Source organism: Megascapheus bottae, chromosome 19 (genome assembly GCF_031878675.1).
Source record: "Megascapheus bottae isolate mThoBot1 chromosome 19, mThoBot2.hap1, whole genome shotgun sequence".
NCBI classification, from domain to species: Eukaryota; Metazoa; Chordata; class Mammalia; order Rodentia; family Geomyidae; genus Megascapheus; species Megascapheus bottae.
In genome coordinates, this window is record NC_143527.1 from 7,440,100 (window position 1) to 7,462,965 (window position 22,866).

The window sequence follows — 22,866 nt, forward strand, 5'->3', positions numbered from 1 at the left end:
GCTTTAAAACTAAAATTTATATTTTCTGCATCCTTTAATGAAACAATAAATTTTCTGGTGGCCCACAATAACCCGAGAAAATAAAAACAGGTTCTTCAATTCTCTAGCACCATTAATTCTCAACTGAGTTCCCAAATTCTTCTGTGAATAGAGAATATCATGTTTGTTTTATTGTTTCTTTGCAGCTTCCTCCGAAATCCTATGATCTTCATTCTAGCCAGTAAGATGGAAGTGAAGTGATGCAGTAAGAAATTCCTGAGAACCCTGCACTTGACAGTTTTGCTCTGTGCAAATTTCTGGAAAATAAATAGCAATGTACCCAGACCGCCTGTGGTGGGATGTTTGTCTAAACAGAATGAAGACACACATGGCCTGTTCATTGTCATAGATCTTTAACTGACATGAAGGTATTCATGTACTTTCAGGCCTAACACACTGCTTGAGATAATGAAATCCTTAATAGACATTTCTCTTCAAACAAATGGACATGTCTTATCTCCAAGCCTATTATTGTCAATAACACAATTTCTTTAGCTTTGAGGAAGAGTTCAGATTACTTCCCAGCATGATCCGTTTACTCTGCTACTTCCTAGCCACTTTAATTGAATGGAAAGCCTTCAAATTGTATACCAATGTGTCCTTTACTAACTTCCTGCTTTCTTAGCCAATCCATAATCCTATTGTTTATGCATTCTAATATAATCCATTTTTTCTCAATCAGCTAAGCAAACACTGCTTGTGAATAATGAAGGGAGTTTCTCCCTCTATAGATAAACATAGCTCTAATGCTGCTCATTCTCTAAGATATAAAGAGAAGCCAGATTATACTTCTACTCCTGGCCCAGTATCACAAAAGATGTTAATGTTCTGTTAATAGAGCATGAATATTTCTAGCATGACTGCTTTGATTAATAAATCCCAACTAATGTTAGCTACAGAGCTAAAGACATATAATTAGCATGTCTGTTTATGTGCTTTCCTTCCTCAACATTAAAAATGCTTTGTTGTCTATACAGGAAATAAATTTTGTATACAAATGTATTAACTGAAATGTAGTAGATTCAAGGGAGAACACAAATACTCTAATTCCTCAGAAATGTAAAGTCAATGTTTAGCATCATAATCACCGGGAAGTAGGTACTGGAAAGGGTTGGTCAGGGTGAAGGTGAAAGGGATTGACAGATGAAGACAGGAGAATGCAGTCACTCTAATGGATTCCTTACAAAATTGAGAAGAGTAGGGGAAGAGCTGGGTAAGGGAGGAAAGGTGATAATACTAAGAGGGGTGACAATGACCCAGGTAATTTATGTTCATAAACTGTTTTGTCAAACAACCAAAAAAACCAAGAAAAACATATTTTGTATGGTTTCAAAGAATTTTCATGCTGTTAAAACAGAGTACTTGTTCGTTATGGTTGGTATTGCATTACTCATTAGCAAAATTTTCAATGCAAAAATCATTAAGTATAAAAGTGAAAGCGCAACTATAAAATTTAGGACTCACAGATATATTTGTATTTGGTTATTTGAAATTGGATAGGGAATGGGGGAAAACAAGATGAGGGGTGGGGATGGGGGGGAAATGGGGACCAAGACATGTGAAAGGGTATCAATGTGTGGGAATTAATGCACCATCTATCTGGCAAATATCATGTAACCTTTCTATTAATTCCAATAAAAAATATATGGAAAAAAATTTAGGACTCACATAATCTTTGATCTCAGTATCAATTTTTTAATGTTGCATTGTACTTTGACTTTTGCCTCAATTTTCATGCAAAATCCCAAAGCATGAATCTGTTTATAACATGATGTCTTAATCATTCTCAAGTTCATGAACCAAGGAGCCAAAGAGCTACAATATTAAGACTAATCTTTGCCAAATAAAACTTGCCAGCCATTAGATGTAGAAGAAACAAGGTACAGGTGCTGTGACTTTTATGCTTTGGTATAAATTAAATGCTGTTTCACCCCACTGAGTTCCCAGTCTGAAGTTTCAAACATTGTAAGCAATTAAGTTTGCATGCTCAGTTAATACTGGCACCTGGGAACTTGGTAATTTACATGTACACAAAACTCTAACTTCCATTCACAAACAACCTTGCACAAATAAGTTTGCAAAATCAAAAGACCAGAGCAATTTAATAGTCCCACAAAAGCTCAGGCGTATAACATGCTGTCTGTTTGCTTGTCAATTTTCAGTTGTCAGAAGTGTTAACTATTAACAACAGAAAGAAAGCTTCTGGTCAAAGAGCGTCTTTGGGGAGCACCCAAAAGATTCAGGATCAGTAACTGGCTTGTTTTGGATAGTTCCTGAGCTTTCTCTATTTCCTGTCTTTAGAATATATATAGGTTTAAGAGCCAGTTTTTTTCATATATTTTTATTGTAATTAATAGAAGGGTTACATGATATCTGCCAGGTAGATGGTGCATTAATTCCCATACATTGATACCGTTTCACATGTCTTGATCCCCTTTCACTCCCCCCACCCCCATCCCTCATCTTGTTTTCCCCCCTTTCCTATCTAATTTCAAATAACCAAATATGCATATATCCAATATATCAGGTGACAAAGTGAGATACTGTAACAATATGAGATAACCAAGGGACAGCAAAAGAGATGAGAGATAACATACTCCCTTAAGAACAACAATCACTCATTATATGGCTTATGTTTCTATAACCTAGAGATCATTTCATTTAGCGTCCTAATATATGGCCTTTTGTATCAAGGTTTTGCTCTATTGCAAATCTGCTAGGAGAGCCCAAGTTTTCTAATGATTATGACAAATGAGGGAAACCATTGAGCCTAAGTGCCTTTGAGTCTGGCTTACTTCACTTAATATGATCTTTTCTAAGTCTTTCCATTTCCTAACAAATGGGGCAATGTCATTCTTTCTGACAGCAGCATAGAATTCCATTGTGTACAAATACAACTTGTTGATCCACTCATCAACTGAGGGACATCTAGGTTGGTTCCATATCTTTGCTATGGTAAATAGTGCTGCAATGAACATCGTTGTGCTGGTGGATTTAGTATGTCATTGTTTCTGGATGATTGGGTAAATGCCAAGTAGTGGAATTGCTGGGTCATAGGGGAGCTCTATGTTTAGTCTTTTGGGGAACTGCCATACTGCTTTCCATAGTGGTTGAACGAGTTTGCACTCCCACCAACAGTGTAGTAGTGATCCCTCCTGGCCACATCCCCTCCAGCATCTGTTGTTATTAGTATTCTTAATCCTGGCCATTCTAACTGGAGTGAGGTGGAATCTTAGAGTTGTTTTGATTTGCATTTCTTTATGACCAGAGATGTCGAGCATTTCTTCATGAATCTATAGGCCATTTTTGTTTCTTCTTCAGAGAAGACTCTCTTTAAGTCTTTGGCCCATCTTTTAATGGGATGGTTGTTACTTTGGAGATTAGTTTTGGAGTGATTCAATTTGTTGAGCTGTTGATATATTTTAGATATGAGGCCTTTGTCTGTTGTATGGTTGGTGAAGATCTTCTCCCACTCTGTAGGCTTCTGAATTAGTTTACTAGCTATGTCCTTTGCCATACAAAAGCTCTGCAGTTTAATGCAGTCCCACTTATCCAGCCTTTCTCTGATTTGTTGTAATTCTTGGTCCTTATTAAGAAAGTTTCGACCTGTGCCAAGGAGGTCTAGTGTATCTCCTATTCCTTCTTGTAAAGTCTTCAGAGTGTCGGCTATTACCTCCAGGTTTTGGATCCATTTGGAGTTAATTCTAGTATAGGGTTGACAAACCCTTAGCAAATCTTACCAAAAAAAGAAGGGAGCATACCGAAATAAACAAAATCACAGACAAATATGGTAATATCAATACAGAAATTACCAAGATCCAGAGTATCACGAGGGAATACTTCTCAAACCTTTATGCCAATAAATTTGAGAATCTAGAAGAAATGGACGAATTCCTAGCCAATATTAACATACCCACACTGAACCAAGAAGAACTAAGCCAACTCAACAGGCCTATTTCAAGCTCTGAAATAGAAATGGCAATTAGAGAACTTCCACCTAAGAAAAGCCCAGGGCCAAATGGATTCACAGCTGAATTCTATAAGGTCTTCAAAGCAGAGCTCACACCAATACTCCTCAAGCTCTTCAACGAAATTGAAAATGAAGGTTCTTTACCAAACTCATTCTATGAAGCCAGTATAACCGTCATCCCCAAACCAGACAGAGAATCATCAAAGAAAGATAACTATAGACCTATTTCTTTGGTGAACACTGATGCAAAACTTGTAAACAGAATACTGGCCAACCGTCTACAACAACTCATCAAAAAAATTATACACTATGATCAAACAGGATTCATCACAGGGAGGCAAAGCTGGTTCAACATATGCAAATCAATTAATATAATTCAACACATCAACAGGAGCAAGGACAAAAATCACATGATTATCTCAATAGATGTGGAAAAGGCATTTGACAAGATCCAACACCCCTTTATGTTAAAAGCTCTGGAGAAAGTAGGAATCCAAGAGACAGTTTTTTGTAATAGTGGAGTGGAGAGACTTTGGTTTGCACAAGGCTGATAGAGCATAAGCCTACAAATAGAAATGGTAGTAAGGAAAAAAATTAACACTTATCTACTGTTGTACTAATTTTTCTTTGCTTTTTCCCTTCTTTAATCAGTTGAATAAGCCTAATGCTTACATGCTGTCTTTGTGCTTCATGTCTTTATGTTTTCAATGTTCTTAATTACAAAGAAAAAAATTAATCAATTTGTATATTGTACCCATTTTGTCAGAAAGACAAAAGAGTGGTAATGCTCTCTGTTATGATGATTGTGTCTTCCTACACTATGAATGTTACCAGTTTGTTTGATGCTTTATCTTCTTAACCTTCTCTAAATTTTAAACACTGCTCTTCAACTTTGGAATTATTAAGCTAGGCCTTAAAAGCCACCTTTGAGAATGATGTCTTATTACTTCTGTTTTTATCTATTGTATGAGAAATAAAAGTGTAGAGTCAGTAAAAAAAAAAATGAAGATTCATGCCCCTAATTACAGCTAGTCAGGAGGCTGAGATATGAGGACTAGGGTTCAAAGTTCTTGAAACTTTTTATCTCCAATTCCTTACCAGAAATCTGGAAGGAACTGTGGCCCAAAACGGTAGAGTACTAGTCTTGAGCAAAAAAGTTCAGGGAGAGTTCCCAAACCTGAATTCATGCTCAAGACTGATAATTATTTTTAGAAAAACAAGAAAAACGGAAAACATGTTAAATTAGAAGTAATAGTTTTCTAAATCAGTAAAAAAAAAAGGCATGAAAGGTTTTAAAAAAACATACAATATATAATGTATTAAATATAAATAATAATAATGAAATCATAAAGAATTAAATTATTTAAATAATATGAAAGAATAATGTATAATATAATAATGTGTAATGTATAATATATTATATTATATTTATTATATATTATATAAGCATGTATAGTATAAATATATTTTTGAGAAAGGTGTGATGCTGGTATGAATAATTCCTTCTCAGTCTGTATTACATAAGGACTTTGTTTTGTTCAATATAAGTAGTAGAAATTTTACAATAAAAGAAAAGCACTAATATTATCAAAACAAAATCTATACTAGTAGTACTTGCCAGGTAAGATCTTTGATTTAGATTGATTTTTATCCATTTTGAATCTGAAAATAAATTACCATGTATAATCATTGATGCAGTAGATGAGTAGATTGCTATCATGCATGACATAATTTCATGTGAAAATACTATTTCTCAGCAACATTTATTAGTTTTCTGAAGGATGTTCACCAGTTAGATTAGAACAACTCATTGGAAACTGCTATTGTTAACAAATCACTGATTCCTCATTGGAACTCTCAAGGGACCTGAAAGCAGGATGAAGGAATGGCTTTCCTGTCTTTACCTTTTCTCATCTCCTTTATCCTTTGCCATCTTTACCTTTCTTCGTGTTTTGTAGATCTTTCTGTTGTCGCACCTAGGGAGCTGAAGTGTGACATAATATAATATACTAGTGTCATTTGATATTGAAACCCAATGTTAGAAGAAAAGCCAGTATTGTCAATAACAGATACAAGGAGAATGAAAAATAGATTTTGGTGGCTTTGCACTGAATCAAAATTACACAAAAGCTGAGCATGAAGGAGAGAGCAGCGTTGTGTGAAAGTTTTCAGTGAGAACACAAATAAGATAATTTGCTGAAGCCTTTTGCTACTGGGTGTGGTAGAAAGGCCTACTTTTCAGCAGTGTCTGTTTTCTTAAACCTGACATGAATTTTGGAGGTCTCTGAACCCGTGGGGTACAGGGAAAAGAGCTCAATCCCTGTATGAGAGTGAGGAGACCACCTCCAATTATCAAAAGACTTGGTGATGAGAAAAAATGTGTTTCTGTTATGCCACTGATATTTTCCATGTGCTTCACAGAGTAGTTCAAATAGAATTAGTATTTATAGGGAAATTCCTTAAACATGCAAGTCAGTACCCTTGGAATTAGGCTCTTAGCTATTACTCATGCCACAAATGGTGACTTGTAAGTGATTTTAGCATATTTTCTCCTATTTCCTGCAAGATCAGTTACTTGAGTTATAGAAGAAAACATGACTTTCTCAAAGAGTGTACTTTAGAAGCTAGCAATGTAAATTTCAAAGTTTTCATTTTGTGAAGCAAAATGTATGCCTAATTACTTGGCTAGATTTCTAGAAGTGATTTAGCTGTTAACACACCGTCTTCAACTCATCACATGTGTGAGGCTGCAAACGCTTATATTTATGTGCACTGCTCTGTTAAATAAAATTATTTTCTGAAAAGATATTGAAGAGACACAAATGGAGAAGTAAAGAGAGGATAATGCAGTCAAGAATTCAATCTATATCATATAAAATTATGAAGAATATGAGAAGGAATGGTTTAGGAGGGATAAGTGAGACTGTTGAAAGTGGTTGAAAATCTTGATCAAGATACATTGCATTCATAAACTGCATTGAAGAGGGGCAACTCAAAAAAGATTTATCAACAAAAATATGTGAGAGATCTTTACAGACTATATTGAAGATGTTTGGGAGGGAGTATAATTATTTTCCTCAGTGATATAGAAAAATTATTTTTGTGGTCTTCCTACAGTCAAATGTGAAGCTGAGTTTACCAGCAAGGGATATATTTGTTTTCCTTTGTGCCAAGAGGAGAATAATGACATGTTTACTTATAATCAAGTTCAAATCATCTTGATTCAAGAAAAAGGTCATGTAGCTCTGTCATATAACAGAAAGAACTGCTTGAGGGGTGAAATTTTGTGAGAAAACATGTGGGAATCAGGTGAGAGATCATGAGTTTATTCCCAGTACAACACAGAAAGAATAAGGGAAAAATAACCACTGCCTCCCATTATGAATATCTTTCATTAAAAGTTGATAGGCTATGCTAAGGATCTAGAAAGAAAGAGAAAAGGAAGTGATGAAAAGCTTTAGGTGAGCATCTTTACTTAAAACAGGACAACCCAGCTGGACACAGTTGATGGACAGGACTCTGCTGCCATGCTTTTGACAATATCTTATTTTTCTCCTGTGCCACATTTTCATTTGGCCATTCCCAGCCAATGACTACGCATGGACCTTTATTCACTGTTGCTAGAATCTTCTAAGGGGACAGTGTCGATGAAGGCCCCTGGTTAGCCAGGCAGAAACATCCTCAGGCCTGCCCTGTGGTGTGCTTCCATCTGTACCAATACTGCTTTCTAACAATTTCCTTAGGCAGAAGCCAGACTTGCAATTCAGTCTGAAATATCTTCTTGGGCTCTTTCTGCCTTCAACCATTGAACACATTTCCTTCAGCACATTTCCGGAGGATCTCATTCCGTGTTGCCATGTTCACCATGGCAGGTCATGAATGACACACCGAATAGGATATCCACACTTCTCAGATATTAATTTTGCCTCTGGATAAAATTCTAATGAAATTATGGCAAATAATGAAAATTGTTTAAACTTATGGTGAAAGTAACATGTATTTAAGATAAAAGGACAACGTCAGTTTTTGAAGAGTTTATGACAGATAAATCTTGCTCTAAGGATTGGTCTGACTTCCTTCTTGTTTAACATTGCTCATTTAGACCTTCAGAATCCTGACACAGAATGCTTTCTACGTGTTTTTCATCTTTTAGTAAAGTGACAAAGGTCATTTCCTAGGGTGAGTGTAACATACTCTGTCATCAATAAAAGTAAAAGCAGGTGATATTATACCAATCAGAAGGGGAACATTTCCAAGAAACTCAAATGACTCTTGTTCTTAAAGTGGCATAGAAACACATGCACTGAAAACATTAGAAAATGTGAGGAATTTATTAGATATTATAATATAAGGCTAAGTTAAATATCACAGTACCTATGTAGACCAAAAATAGGTAAAAGTAGCACACTTTTCACTTCAAATAAAACTAGATACAAGTCTTAATAGAAAAAATGTGAAGGAACTGAAAAATTGTAGCAGAATTCACAATGCAAAGAACCTAAGAAAAGTTTAACTTTTCTACAAAGTAGTCTGGGAATGCAGAGTCAATGATAGATTAGTTTAGGCTCAGATAAGCTGCACACAAAAGATCCAATCAAGATGAGAAAAACAGTGGCATTGCACATCCCCACATCAGCAGCAATTAAATCACTCCTGGTGTGTCTCAGTATATATCACTAAAGTTTAAAAAGCTTTTCCTGGGGGGTGGGGGGAGGGTAATGGGTACCAACACATGTGAAAGGGCATCAATGTATGTGAATTAATGCACCTTCTATCTGGCAAATATCATGTAACCCTTTTACTAATTACAATAAAAAATTAAAAAAAAACAAATAAAACAAAATATTCCCTAAAAAGATAAAAAAATAAAAAGCTTTTCCTGTTGAATTGCTGATACCAATATTGATGATTCAAGCCATCCTATAGCATTTAAGAATCAAAATTAATAATAATATCAGATACATAAACTATATGTAAACTAAGCCATGCAGATAATATGCAATATTATGACAAGTATAATATGCTTCTTATGTATTACAATCTCTCAACTTATTAATAACAAATAGTTTCACATGTAAACATGTAAACAAACATACATGCATAGCAACTAATCAGTAAATACATGTTATTTATGACAATCTTACAACGCATTACATATATATATATATATACCTTATGCAATCTCATCAGTATCCAGTAGCATTTAAACTTTCAATCTGAATAAAATGATGATTTTTCCTTAAGAGTAATATCAATTGTTTCAGTTGACGGCTGTATTCATCTCATGTTGGCATGGACTAGAAATCACGAAGGAAGCTGGCCAGATGGAAGTAAATATCTTAATCCCACAGGCCCATGAGAATGCAAGATTTAAATGGCTCCAGACCACATCATTGCGTACTCCTGTTTTGTACTTATTACTAAGCCAGAATTAGTTATGTGATGCAAATAGCATAGTATGTAAATAATCTTCTTTCAGTAACCAAAGGAAAATATTCAATACATAGCATTAAGAGGAACACAAGAGGGTCACAAAAATGGGGAGATGAAATTGGACCAAATTCACCAGTGCTACTCACTTGACACTATGTGGAAAATGAACTGTACAACTTATGTGTGGGAAAAACTGGGAGGGAGCTAGGGAAGGGGTGACACTGCCCCAAATGAATGTACTCACTATCTGATCTATGAGATGGTAACTCCAATGCACATCACCGTAATAATACAGGTAAAGAAAAGAAAAGAAACAATTGTTCACACTAGAAGCTAGAGGAGACGTAGTAGCTGGAAAGCTCAATTAAATAAGCATGATGTAATATAATACTATGGAAACTGAGGAAGAGATGTTTTAAGAAGTAATTCTCCAGTGACATCTAGTGTTTCAAGAAATTGCATAAAATGGCAATGTGTGAAAACTGCCATTAGGGCATTGTATTAACTAATCTGTCGATTCAAATTTTTAAAAATATCCCTATATATTATTCTCTTTAAGACCTGTATTTCCACAGGCTTGAGCAAATATTTCTACATTCTCTTTCTAGTGAATTTAAAAGCATATGCTTTAAAAAAAAGTGAAGTTCTGAATTCAACTCTGCCTCTCAGGCAGTGGAGAGCACTTTTCCTTCTCTTCCTTTTAGAAAGAATTGTTGTACCTCACCGATTTTCTGTTCATCTATGCCACATTTCCTTTTTCCAACACTGAGATCTCAGCATTGCAAAGGCATTCTTCATTCATTAATGGCTTACTCTTCTTCCTGCTTCATTTGTTCTCATATCACTATAAAATAACAGTGGGTCTCCTGAGGGTCCCATGGACTGAGAGGGATTCTAAGACAAAGAATGGTCTTAGCGTCAGGAACTGTAGTCTGACCTGAAAGATTGAAGAAGAATCAAAAAAGCATTTTCTCTCTGAAATGACATCTGCATTAGCCTTGGAAAGCACGTCCAGTTATACTTACTTATGTAGCCCCTGGTTGTAGCTCTGAAGAGATCTATAATAGAACAAAAACCTAGATACATAAGGCCATATAGTATGATGCTAAATGAAAGGAACTCCAGGATATAGAAACAAAAGCCATATAATGAGTGATTGTTGTCCTTAATGTACTGTTATCTCTCATCTATTTTGCTGTCCCTTGGTTATCTCATATTGTTACAATATTTCACCTTGTTATCTGATATATTGTATGTATGCATATTTGGTTATTTGAAATTGAATAGGGAAGGGGGAAAACAAGATGAGGGGTGGGGGTGGGGGAAGGGAAATGGGGACCAAGACATGAGAAAGGGTATCAATGTATGTGAATAATGCACTTTATATCTGGTGAATATAATGCAACCTTTCTCTTAATTATAATAAAAATATATGGAAAATAATACATTTGTAATAATACTGGTTTTTATCTGCTTTCTAAGTTACTTGGAACTTTTGGCAGTTTTTAGCATGAACTTAAGATGAATATGACTTGTATTCATATGATGAATTTTGCCCCTTTCCATGTTTAAACTTTATAATAGCTTACAAAGTCATATTTCTACAAGCTTAATGAAACATACTATAGGATATTGGTTTTGGAAGGCATAGGATTATTCAGTACCATTTTTTAAGATGAATGATATATTGATAAATCAACTTATTTGTGTTCTACATACATATTACTTTGTCATCTAACTTAGGCATAACTAATGGCAACATTTAACTTAGACAAAATTAATTTATTAAACCAAATATTTCAACAATGATACTGACAGCTGAGGTGTACTGAGTAAAATTTCTCAATAACCCACTACATTGGGAAGTGAGATAATTAAGGCAAATACTACACTAAGACAAGATACATATTTTTATTTTTGTATAATGCATTTATTATGGCATTTGGTACATGTTATAATTGTAACTTTGAACATTGTAATTGCAAATTTGAAAATTTAATAGAATTACCCATAATACTATATGATCCATATGATCTACCCTCATTTTTCCATTGTTTGGAAACGTAGAACTGATTTTATTCCCAATTCACTGGCTTTCTATACATTGACTTTTCAGTGTAAAGTTTTCATTTGTTGTCTTTCCTTTTTCCTTCTTCCTACTATCTTCACTTGCTCAATTTTTAATTTTTTTCTTTATTTTTGTAATACTAGTTTACATAAGGTGATAATTTCCATGTGATCTGTACGGGTGCTCAACTGGCTTAAAAGTAAAGATAAAATCTTTAAGGGGTTGGAGGTGGTTCAATACAGATGTAAGGAAATAAAATTAAAAAGAAAAGAACGACTTACACACGCACATTTCCATTTTGTGTGCAATTAAAAACTACATGAAAATGTTAAACGGACCAAGAAAATAAAAAAAAATAAAAACAATCCTCCTTTCTCCTATAAGAATAAAAACCAAAACCCACATTGTAATATGTTAAACATTCTCTTTCTCCCCATCTTGCTTCCACTCCACATATTATACACATCTGTCCTGAAAATTACATGGTAACTGAATGTCAAGGAATACATTTTGACTTCTACTTCAGGTTGTTTTGTTGTTGTGCCGACTTTACTTTCATTTATCAAATCCTGTTCGTTGTATCCTTTTCTAATAAATGCCTCCACTTCTCTGGGATAGCATAACTGATTTCTTTTCCCCTGCCGTCCCTTCACTCCTGGCCCAGGATTCACCTGACCTGTACACTGGACATCGATAGGCCTGGATTCCACGACAGCCTTGCCCTGCTATGTGACTATTGTGGGTGTACCTCACACACACTCAGAAAAAGCCTTCCAGAAAATTAAAAATGATTACTGGCAGTAGGCTGTAAAATTACCCCCCCCAAAAAAAAACCACACACACATTTTATCTTTGATTATATCAAATTCAGACAATACGTGTCATTCTCTTCAGATCTGATCTTTCAGTTCTATAGCTACAAAGTGATACAGACTTCAGAGGAATCAGTTTATGAATGTGGAACATGACTCTGGGGATACAGACATTGAATCTTAAGACAAAATCAAGCTCTCACTGGAAGGAACATTGGAAAATACCAGGACGTTTTTTTTAAACTCAGTTTGGTGGAAAAATGGTATACCTTTCTCCTTATATATAAGACTGAGTCTCTTCTTTCCAATCGTAAGTATTATTCATGTAAGGCAAGTCAGTGCAATTTTGAAGGTTAAAATTTATGTTATATTCAGAAAAGAATTCATGATCATTTCTTAAATCTATAAAGGACGTAGTGGCATTTGAAAAACATTTTAAGGAATTGAAGATGAAATAAAAGTGGCTAATGCTTGTAATTTCTGGTCTCTGGGAGGCATCCATCAGGAAGATGGTAGTTCAAGAACATTCTGGAAGGGGAAAATGTAAATGAAGCCCATCATTTCAAACAAATAATCCAGGTATGGTCCTATCCTTCTGCAATTCCAGCTACCTGAGAAATAAGGGTAAAAAAAATAAAAACACAGGCTAGTGCTGACTCCAGAAGGAAATATAAGACCTTATTTAATAAAGAACCTAAAAAAATAAAAAAAATAAGGCTGAGAGACTGGGCATATAATTTAACTGTAGTGTTTGCCTAGCAAGTGTGAAGTCCAGAATTCAAGATACGGGACCACCAAATAATTAAGATAATAAATAGTCCTGAACCTGTATTGACTTTTAGGTTGAAGTAGAATTAAGTTTGACTATACCATTAGCATTGTCATTCTTTATGTAAGCTACTTAAGATGTTAAATTTTACAGATTTCAGTCTTGGAAATGTTGTGTGATGACTGTCAGTGTTCTAGTACCCAAAGCCTGTTTTACCCTTGACACTCTGGCTTTATTTTGCATCTTTTCTTTTTCTGGTCTTGGGGCTTGAACTCCGGGCCTGGGTGTTGTCCCTGAGTTCTTCAGCTCAAGGCTACCACCCTATCCCTTGAGCCACAGTGCCACTTTCGGATTTCTGGTGGTTAACTGGTTATAAGAGTCTCACTGAATTTAGTTCCTGGGCTTCTATTTACATGAGACTTGGTGACCCTTCCACCTCCCTCGTAGACACAAGTGATCAGATAGTGACCGAAGCAGTAAGCATTCAAGCACCTAATCTCTGATGAGTACTTCAGCCGTCTCCAGGAAAGAGGAAACATTTGCAGTTCAAGATTCAAATAGTGGCTGAGGCCTATTTGAAAATATAATATACTGTATTTTCTTTGCAAACAACACATCATTGTTTGATAGTTATAAGAATGCAACAAAACATTCCATCAGAGAACATGAAGACTGGTGTCCAAGATATTTCTGGGCTCCTGAATTGTGTTTAACTTAGAATGATTTTGTGCACTCATTAGTGAGATCTCTCCAGATTGAGGCTTTCTTCAACATTTCAGACCACGTCTGCACTATTTATCATTGCATATTGAGTACTGGCACTTGTCTAGTTAACTCCTAAAAAGAAACCTATGACCAACGTAGAACAAAAACTCAGAAGTATTTGATGTTGCTCAAGACTGTGGATACATACTGTTCAGATGCAGAGCTAGAGAATGAGCTGGTGATTGATTCACAGACATTTTCCATATGGGATACTGAGATCTAAAAATATCTATGTTCATATAGATGTTTAATTTATAGAAAAATAACAACTTATCAATAAAATAGCAAAGAAGTATACTTAGCTCCAAAATAAATCTTCAATATTATATTTCCTCTACTTACTTTTGCAAAGACAAGGAAAAAAAGAGTTCTTGTATAAACATTTTATGATTGTAAATGGTAGCTATTTTATAAAGTTGTTTCACCTCTGCCTATGTTAATACATCTCTCAGTATTGCATAGTCTGCTAATGTCACAATATAAATGACAGAAATATTTAACTACTCATCTGTCTTCCTTTTAAAGTATGATTGTTTCTTGTGTAGTAACTGGGAGAGAAAATACTATCCTGGTCTTCCAAATAAGAATGTTTTATTACTGTGGAATTGCTCCTTGGGTTTGTTTTAATATTCTTTTTTATTGTAATTTATAGAGGGGTCCCGTTATATTCGCAAACATTGAATCCCTTTCTCATGTCTTGGTCCCCATTTTCCTCCCTCAACCCCCTCCCATCATCTTGTTTTCCCCCCTCCCTTATCCTATTTCAAATAAACAAATGAACATATATACAATATACTTCCTTGGGTTTTTATAATGGTTAACAGTAAAATGGAAAACTCTAAAAATATTGATTTTTAAGAATAAATTACAGGTGTGTTTGCATTACTAGGAATGTTTAGTAATTCTAGTTAGTTATTTATTCATAGGTGTTCTAAATCTGCCATGACATCAATGAGGAAGTATATCTGTTCTCACAGATAACTTTAAATATAAGTAAACTGAGTAACATGAAGTAACATTAACATTATAACATTAATATTAATGTTAATTGATATTAATTTTAGCATGAATATTAATAACATTAATTGATAGGTACAAAAACGGAGCTAGAACTCATTATTTCATTAGAAAATTATTTTTAAAATAACAATTATAAAGACTTGGGGGATATCTATATTTGCACAACAAGGTTAATATCAAATACAGGTGATCCAGCAGAATAATAACAACGTGTTTGTACTAATTTTTGAATTATTATTAGAAGGCTGCTAAATTAAGAAAATTTGGAATTTTGTTCCAAATTTCTAAGTTTAAATTCAAAATTAGTTTTACAAGGATATTTTGTAGTGTTGTGTATCTATTCTTAAGATGGGAAGGAAGATGTAGAAATATTAGGTCTTTTAGTAAGGAGACAGGCTCTACTGGTGAGCAGAGAGATTGTGCAGCATTTATTTCTGGGTTTCCCTGGGTTAGTTCATGAAGTAGAAATCAAACAACCACATAATGGCTTAGGAAAGGAAAGTGTAAGAAACTGCTGTGTGTAAGAAAGGACTTGTTGCTAGTTTGATGATACAGGAACACTTATGCCAGGACACACTAGGGGAGAAACTAGCAAAAAAAAAAAAAAGGGCTCTTACTGTCTTATTAATCATATGAACATTTTCAATATTGTAAAGGCACATCTGACACTGAACACTTTTCCCTTCTAAAATTAGTTCCTTATTTAGAAATTACTTTAAATGAATAATTGCCTTAATTTTTTTATTATCAATTAGCTGTACTAGGGATATAAAAATCCCTGTCCGGTTATGGCTATGGCACGATACTTGTAAACAATGTCACCGTTCACGTCATCCTCCTTCATTCCCTCCCTCCCGTGTCCACCCACAAGAAAAACACATAATTTTTATAACTCCATTACAGCCTCATAATGGCAATCACATTTTTATTTATATGAATTGATTAATATTTTAATAGAACTTAGGACATTTGTATGTATAAGCATAATATTTGGGACTGCAAAGAGAAAAATATGTGCTATTTGGGGCAAATTGAAATGTAAAATATGTATGTTTAATAGTTCTCAACGATCAAATAAACTAGCAGTGTGTTTCATTTAAAATGATGCAGTATGAGTAAAGCAAGATAAATTATAAGAGATGGGTGAGTTGCCCCCACTCTTATCACCTCCCCGCTTTGGGGAAGTTTTTAACTGCATCCAGGCATAATAGCTGTTGGATTCAATCTGGTGTGTACAGACCAGAAGTTAGCAAATAGAACATATTAAACAGATGTCTTCCAGGTGTAAGGTTTATAGAAGAAAAGATTATTTCCACTCTTGTTTGACTTGTAATTGAACATTTCCCTGTGAAGATAAATCTTAACTAACTTGATTCAAGACATTTTCATGGCTCTGGTTTCCTTCAGTGCTGTCTTGGGTAAGTACATGAAATATTCTGTTTAATTCACCTCTGGAAAGCTGAAAATTTCTGTCAAAAATACATAATAACTTAGAAGTATCGGGTAGGAAATTAACCTCTCATTACACAAAATGTAGTGACACAGAATACATCCAATACAGTAAATAAACAGTCATTTCATAATCAACCCCATAACCTATACACCACCAATCCGTGTTTATTTATCCAATGTTACAGAATATGCTGAGAATGAAGATACAGGCAGACACCATGTGGGAACTTCCTCTTCCCAGATTTCAGTGAAACACCTATCACATAATTTCCCTTAAAGCTGTCTACTAGTCACTTGTAACTTCGAACATTTCCTGTAAAAAAAAATAATGTGATTCTTCTCTTTTGACGCTGTCAACATAGTGTGCAATGAGACTATTGCTTTTCGTTCCTCATTTATTTTATCCCCTTATGCTATATACATATTATTTTCCTAAAAGCTTAGGAATAAAATAGGTTGTCTGCTTGTATATTAGCACAGATTTGTTTTTGGCAGTTCAGTGAGACATGAAAGCGCAGCATTCTACTTAATCTCCCCAGGATAAATGCTTAAGAGTTAGCTTTCCAAAGGTGGGCACTGACTGAATTATACTTGGTCAGCACAATCTGAGCTCTCTTGCTGCTTCACCCTGCTCCCTTCCTTGTCTGTTGGTGCCCTCTATTATTATTGTCAAAGACACTCAGTGTCTTTAGGTTCCCAAATATTTCTATCCAGTCATCTTGGGAAATTGTAGCCAGGTTAATGAAGTATTTTTCATGCATCCACAATGGACAGCAAAGACACTTATTTTTTCTTACATCTACATAGAAATCAATTTCCTTCCATCCCATGGAATCATTTTACTCACTGGATATTTTTTTTATTCCTTTTGTAGTTTGCTCATGTCACTCACAGTTCTCTCTACAAGACTGACTTTGTGTAGATTACAGAGGTCAGGTCTCTTTAACTCACTTTGTACAACATCTAACCAAGATCCAGGCAGATATCTATCTCATAAATGTGTGATGCTGAGGGCAGCAACTGTGAGCAGAGCCTGGCACTATTAATAATTCAAGGAACCAGACAAATCTGGGAAGCCTAGCAGTCAATAGGAAAATAATTCATATATTTTTTATGGATCCCAAGTGAAGGAATCATTAGCATACTAAGCTTATAAAAGTCAGGGCCAGTAAGCATAACAAGGTAATAACATACCAGCACAAATGCAGGTTTTCTGAGGTTAATTTTGTAAGTATTAAAGAAAGTCTTCTCTAAAAATATCAGGTTTATCCTTCCTATCTGTGTGCTTGACTGGTAAAAGACACAAAGACTTGAAACAATGACAAAATTCTCTTCCTTATAAATTAACTACTCTCAGCATGCAAATGTCTGTTACATTTCTAAGATTTGTCAAATGTGTATTTCCCTAAACTTACTAGGATGCATCATTCCTGCTATGATTCTCTTTAAAAAGTTTATTTAGAAATTGAATTATTTGGTCAATTTAAGGATTTGCTAGTGCTGGGCTTGAACTCAGGGCCTATGCATGGACCTTGGGCTTTCTCAAGGCTAATGCTCTAGCTCTTTAGTCACAGCACCACTTCTGGCTTTTTTCTATCTATGTGGTGTCTAGGAATCAAACCCAGGTCTTCTTGCCTGCCAGGCAAGCACTCTACCACTAGGCTAAACTTCTGGCCCCTGGAAAAGATTTTCTTTTCTTTTCCTATCATTGCTCCTGACCTTTCATTAATCCCTTTTCCCCTTTTTTCATTTATTCCCTCTTTCTCTTTCCTTTTTTCCTCTTTCCCTCCTTTATTTTTGTATTCCCTTCCTTCCACCTCATTTTATTTTTGCCTGTGACTTGTGTTCTTGTTTTGTTTGTTTGCAGTTGTTGGTGATGGGTCTTGAACTCAGGACCTAAGTACTGTTCCAGCGCCTTTGTGCTCAAGGCTAACATTCTACCGTGTGTTTTCTAGTAATTAATTGAAGATAAGAGACTTTCCTTCCCATGCTGTCTTTGAACCACAATTCTCAGATCTCACCTTCCTGCTTAGCTAGGTTTTGCAGACAGAGCCACCAAGCACCCAGCATGCTGTTGATTGTGCCTTTTTATGCTATTAACTATTGTGATCATTCTCAAACATTTTTTTACAAAGACTTTTAGCTAGTGACGCAAAATTTCTACAAGAGGAGCCAAAGATCAACAACAGATCATGGTAAGCATTTTTTTTTCCTCCTCCACATAAAGATGAGTGAAGATCACAGGTGCATATGCATTTCTACTTCACTTACAGAGCTTTTATAGTTCTAAGATGATAGACGCAGGCTGTGTGCTGGGTTCCAGTTTACTGCATGATTCGTCATTCCAGGATTTTGGGGGTGGGGGAGATTAGTAGCTGATTTTAAAGAGAAGCTTTTCTAATTATCTGCCACAGCTCCGGAATTGATTCAAAACTCATGGAGAGATACAGAAATTAGACACATAAATACTTCCATTATTAGTTTAGGGAGAGCACTAACCTAGTGAGAGCTCTGATCTAATTAGTGAAACAAGCTGGAATGAAGTCAAGGCTACAGGCTCATCTCCCTGGTGGAGCCATCACCTCCTGGGAGGAGAGTTGTTTGATACTGCCTCTCACAGGTGGAAAAGAGAAATGTCAAGCTGCATGCAGGGTAAAACCACTGGAGATGGGGAAGGATGAATGGGGTGGGTAATGGAGGACTGAGTTTGATCATATACCTGCGAGTGTTAGCCTGGATCCTATTGGTACTTACCATTAGTACATGCTAATTAAAACCTAAGGGGAAGATGAATGTCCGGAATGTACTCAATGATGCAGAATGCAAACCTTCATTCTCAGATCAAAAGAATAAGGGTTCTAACACATAAAATTGGTGTTTTACATTTGTTTTAAACTATGTAAAATGTATGGTAACATTTTTGAGAGTTAAATCCAAATCATAAGTATTTGGACTTGGGGAAGATTTTCAAAGATGCTTCAGGTTCCATTTTAAAGAATTGTGAATATTCCTTGAAAGAAAACGGTCTCCATAGTTCTATAAAGATGTTTAGAAACTGTAGTGTGAATTCAATTTGCTTTTTACTTCCTTGAAAGATTTCTCTAGGTACATAATTCTGCTACTACAAAGTATTACTGAAAAGGTGAAATGAGCACGATTTATTTTCAAGGGTGAACTGTATATAAGCAAATCTGATTTGAATAATTTCAGCTATGAAATTTTTGCTAAAGACTTACTCTTCTAATTAAGCAATATGTTACAGTAACACTTTTAGTAGAGATGTAAATTTCCACTGTCCCTGTGATTTCACTCTCAAGGAACTGTCATACTTGGAAAAAAACCTGAATAAACCTAAACAATATTGGTTGACACTTGTAATCATAATGTTCCAGAGGACCAAGTTGTAGAAGATCTAGGTTCAAAGTCAGCTTAGGTCCAAAATTGTAAAAGATTCCATCTCTAATTAGCCAACAAAATTAACTGCACTAGAATTGTGCTGGAAGCACTAGATCACCAGCAGTTAGCAAAAAAATCAAATGAGAAGAGAGGACTCTGAGTCCAAGGCCCTGGCAGATGTAAAGAAGCAAGGAAGAAAGGAAGGAAGAGAGGGAGAGAGGGAGAGAGAGAAGGAGGAAAGAAGGAAGGAAGGAAGGAAGGAAAGAAGGAAGGAAGGAGGGAGGGAGGGAGGGAGGGAGGGAAGGAAAGAGAGACAGAAGACGGAAAGTAAAAAAAAACATTCAGAGAAATTTTCTTACAATAAGTACTAACTCACATAATTTATCCAAGACGTAAGGATAAGCCAAAGCTAATAGACCAAAAATGTTCAGAGAGCCCAATCAGAAGTCAAGGACTAAAGGCTAAGTACAGAGAGCTCCACTCTATTAAGAATCATAGTCTAGCAGATAAACCCAATGCTTTTAGAGAAAATGTTTCGTGCATTGCTAGACTTGACCTCAGAAAATGGTCTTAAAAGTAGTGCATGCCTAGATTTCTGAAAGCAACGGGCAAAGCCCTGTACTTGACAAAAAAGAGAAATCAGAATGTTTAATATTCAGAAAAATTATGATATTTCATCGGGAATTTCATTTACCAGTTTTTATTAATCCATTTTGCATCTAAAACTGTTGAGATGATGTGCTAAGTCAAAGAGTGAAGGCACATGCATTTCAGTCCAACCCACAACTTACACTGAGCACTCTCTCTCTTTCTGACACATTGTGTGTGTGTGTGTGTGTGTTTGTGTGTGTGTGTGTGTGTGTGTGTGTCTGTATGCGATCCAAGCAATGATGAATTTCCTCTATGTTCATTGATCTGACATAAGGACCATAAGCACTGTACCTTGGTCTGGTGTGGATGGATATTAGAACTCTTAAAATAGAACCTTATCTGTTGATTCTCTGTGCTGTAAAAAAAAAAAGTTACCAGGTCTGAGGGTGGGAGAAAGGCAAAGTATTAGAGGCAAATTGTGTAGTAAAATAATAGCGTTAATATCTCACAAGACTGGGTATGCTGCTGAGGAGACAGAAAATTCCACTGACGTCAATACATGAAGAGAATGGGTTTATCACTGGCAATTGCTTCTCTGGAGATGGGTTATTCCTCCCCCACAAGAGCCTTACCTGTCCACAGGTAGCTAAGTGTGATTTATATGTAATGGCAGGAGATAATCAATTGTATGATGAGGATGCTGGGAAATTTTGTTGAATGCTGAGAATTCTGGTGGAGCAGAAGCCAGGTAAGGGAGGGGAAGAATGACAATGAGCTGAAAATTGATAGGACACTAAAATATTTCCTGGCGGGAGGGGCTCCCAAGTCATGAATAAGTGACCATGCAAAAGAAAGGGAAGAAGTATTTAAAATTCTCTGTCCAAAACCACAGAATGAGTTAGCCTGCTTTTTTAGGCAGAATTTTTATTTCTAGGCTCGTTTCACCTACAGCATTGATAGGGATTATACAAATATCTGTAATGTACAAATGGCGAAAGACATCATTTTCCCTGCAAAGATTTTACTTTGGGTAATTAAGGAATTATCAGGTCATTTTGAAACAAAGAAAAAAAAACTGATGATTATGTAGAACCCCGAAAGCTTAATTGAGGTGAGAAACTGGGTCAGGAAAAGGCACCAGGCAGCATGCCAGCTGTAGAGACTCTCAAGGGGACTTTATGGCACCCATTGCCAATGTCCAAGTAAGCTCAGGGAAGGAACCCAAACTCAGGGAAGATGTACAATGTCCTTCTGTCTCATTCTCCGTATCACAATAGTACACATACAATAAATGTGGAAGTAAAGTTGCACACACTAATAATAACTCTGCCACTGCTTTCAAAATTGATTACATGAATTCACAAAGGCCACCATGGAAGGTCCCTAAGAAACAGCAAACATTGTCTAACTGCTTTGATGGCATGCTGTTAAATGATCTCCCCAGGAGCCACCCACACATCCCGAGTAAAACGCATTCTAAATATTATTATTTTAAATGGCAATTTGCTAAGACTTATCAGTCAACTATTTCAGTATGGTTCATGACCAAAATGTTTATCTGTCATTCTTGAATTGCATCTTAAACTCTCAAGACATGCCCGTTAGCTATGAGGACCTCTTACTTTGAAATGACTTCCCTTGGCTGACTGAAGTATTTCCATGACTTTGTCTTGCCAGTTCACAGTCTCCTTTCTATCTCCATGTGATGCTATCAAAATAAAACAAAATATTACCTTTGAACACATCTGCTCAGCACATTTGACCCCAGTTTCAACATGGTTATGACACATTAATTACTTCCCCACATTTCCTTTCATGGATTCCAGAATAAGGAATCAAACAACATTCCCTTTGTTCTCCGATTGGAAAGCCATATTATAATCTACATGAAGAACAATCAGAGGCTATGAGTAGGATGTCTGTTTGAGGGTCACATTCATCACCAAGGCCCCCCTTTCCATACAGAGGGCTGGCACTGCCTGTAACAACTGAGCACTAGTGGTCATCACATTTTACACTCTTGTACGAATTGTCCTCACAGATCCTTTTTCTTTATTATTCTTTACTGCTCTGCATTGTTCGAATGTTTTCATGCTGCTCCTGAACCTCTCCACTCATGGATAAGCTCCAGAGTTTGAAGTTCTGCCTTTTAGTCCATTTCTGAAGGCATTTCTTCAGTCCTTCATGGCCCCCCCTCTTCAGGAATGGACAGTACAGATGGCCTATCTTCCTGTCAGCTCTCCTCATGCTTCCTGCCCAGCAAACTAATGTTATGACAAGAATCGTGGCAGTGGTGGCAGTTGGCCGGGTGCCAGGACCATATTGTCGTGTCACTAGTTGTTAAGTATGACTTGAGGATGACAACGAATGCACTTTTCAGTAAATGGCATTTGTACCAGGTCCAAATGTTGAGGTTATGTAAGGTTAGATTGGCATGGGTGCTGCATCCATTGCTCCAGTGTCTGATCTAGTCATTGGTTCCCCACAAGTAACTTGACAGGTCATGTAACTATGGCTGCCATGCCACTCAGCATGGCTGACAAATGGAAAC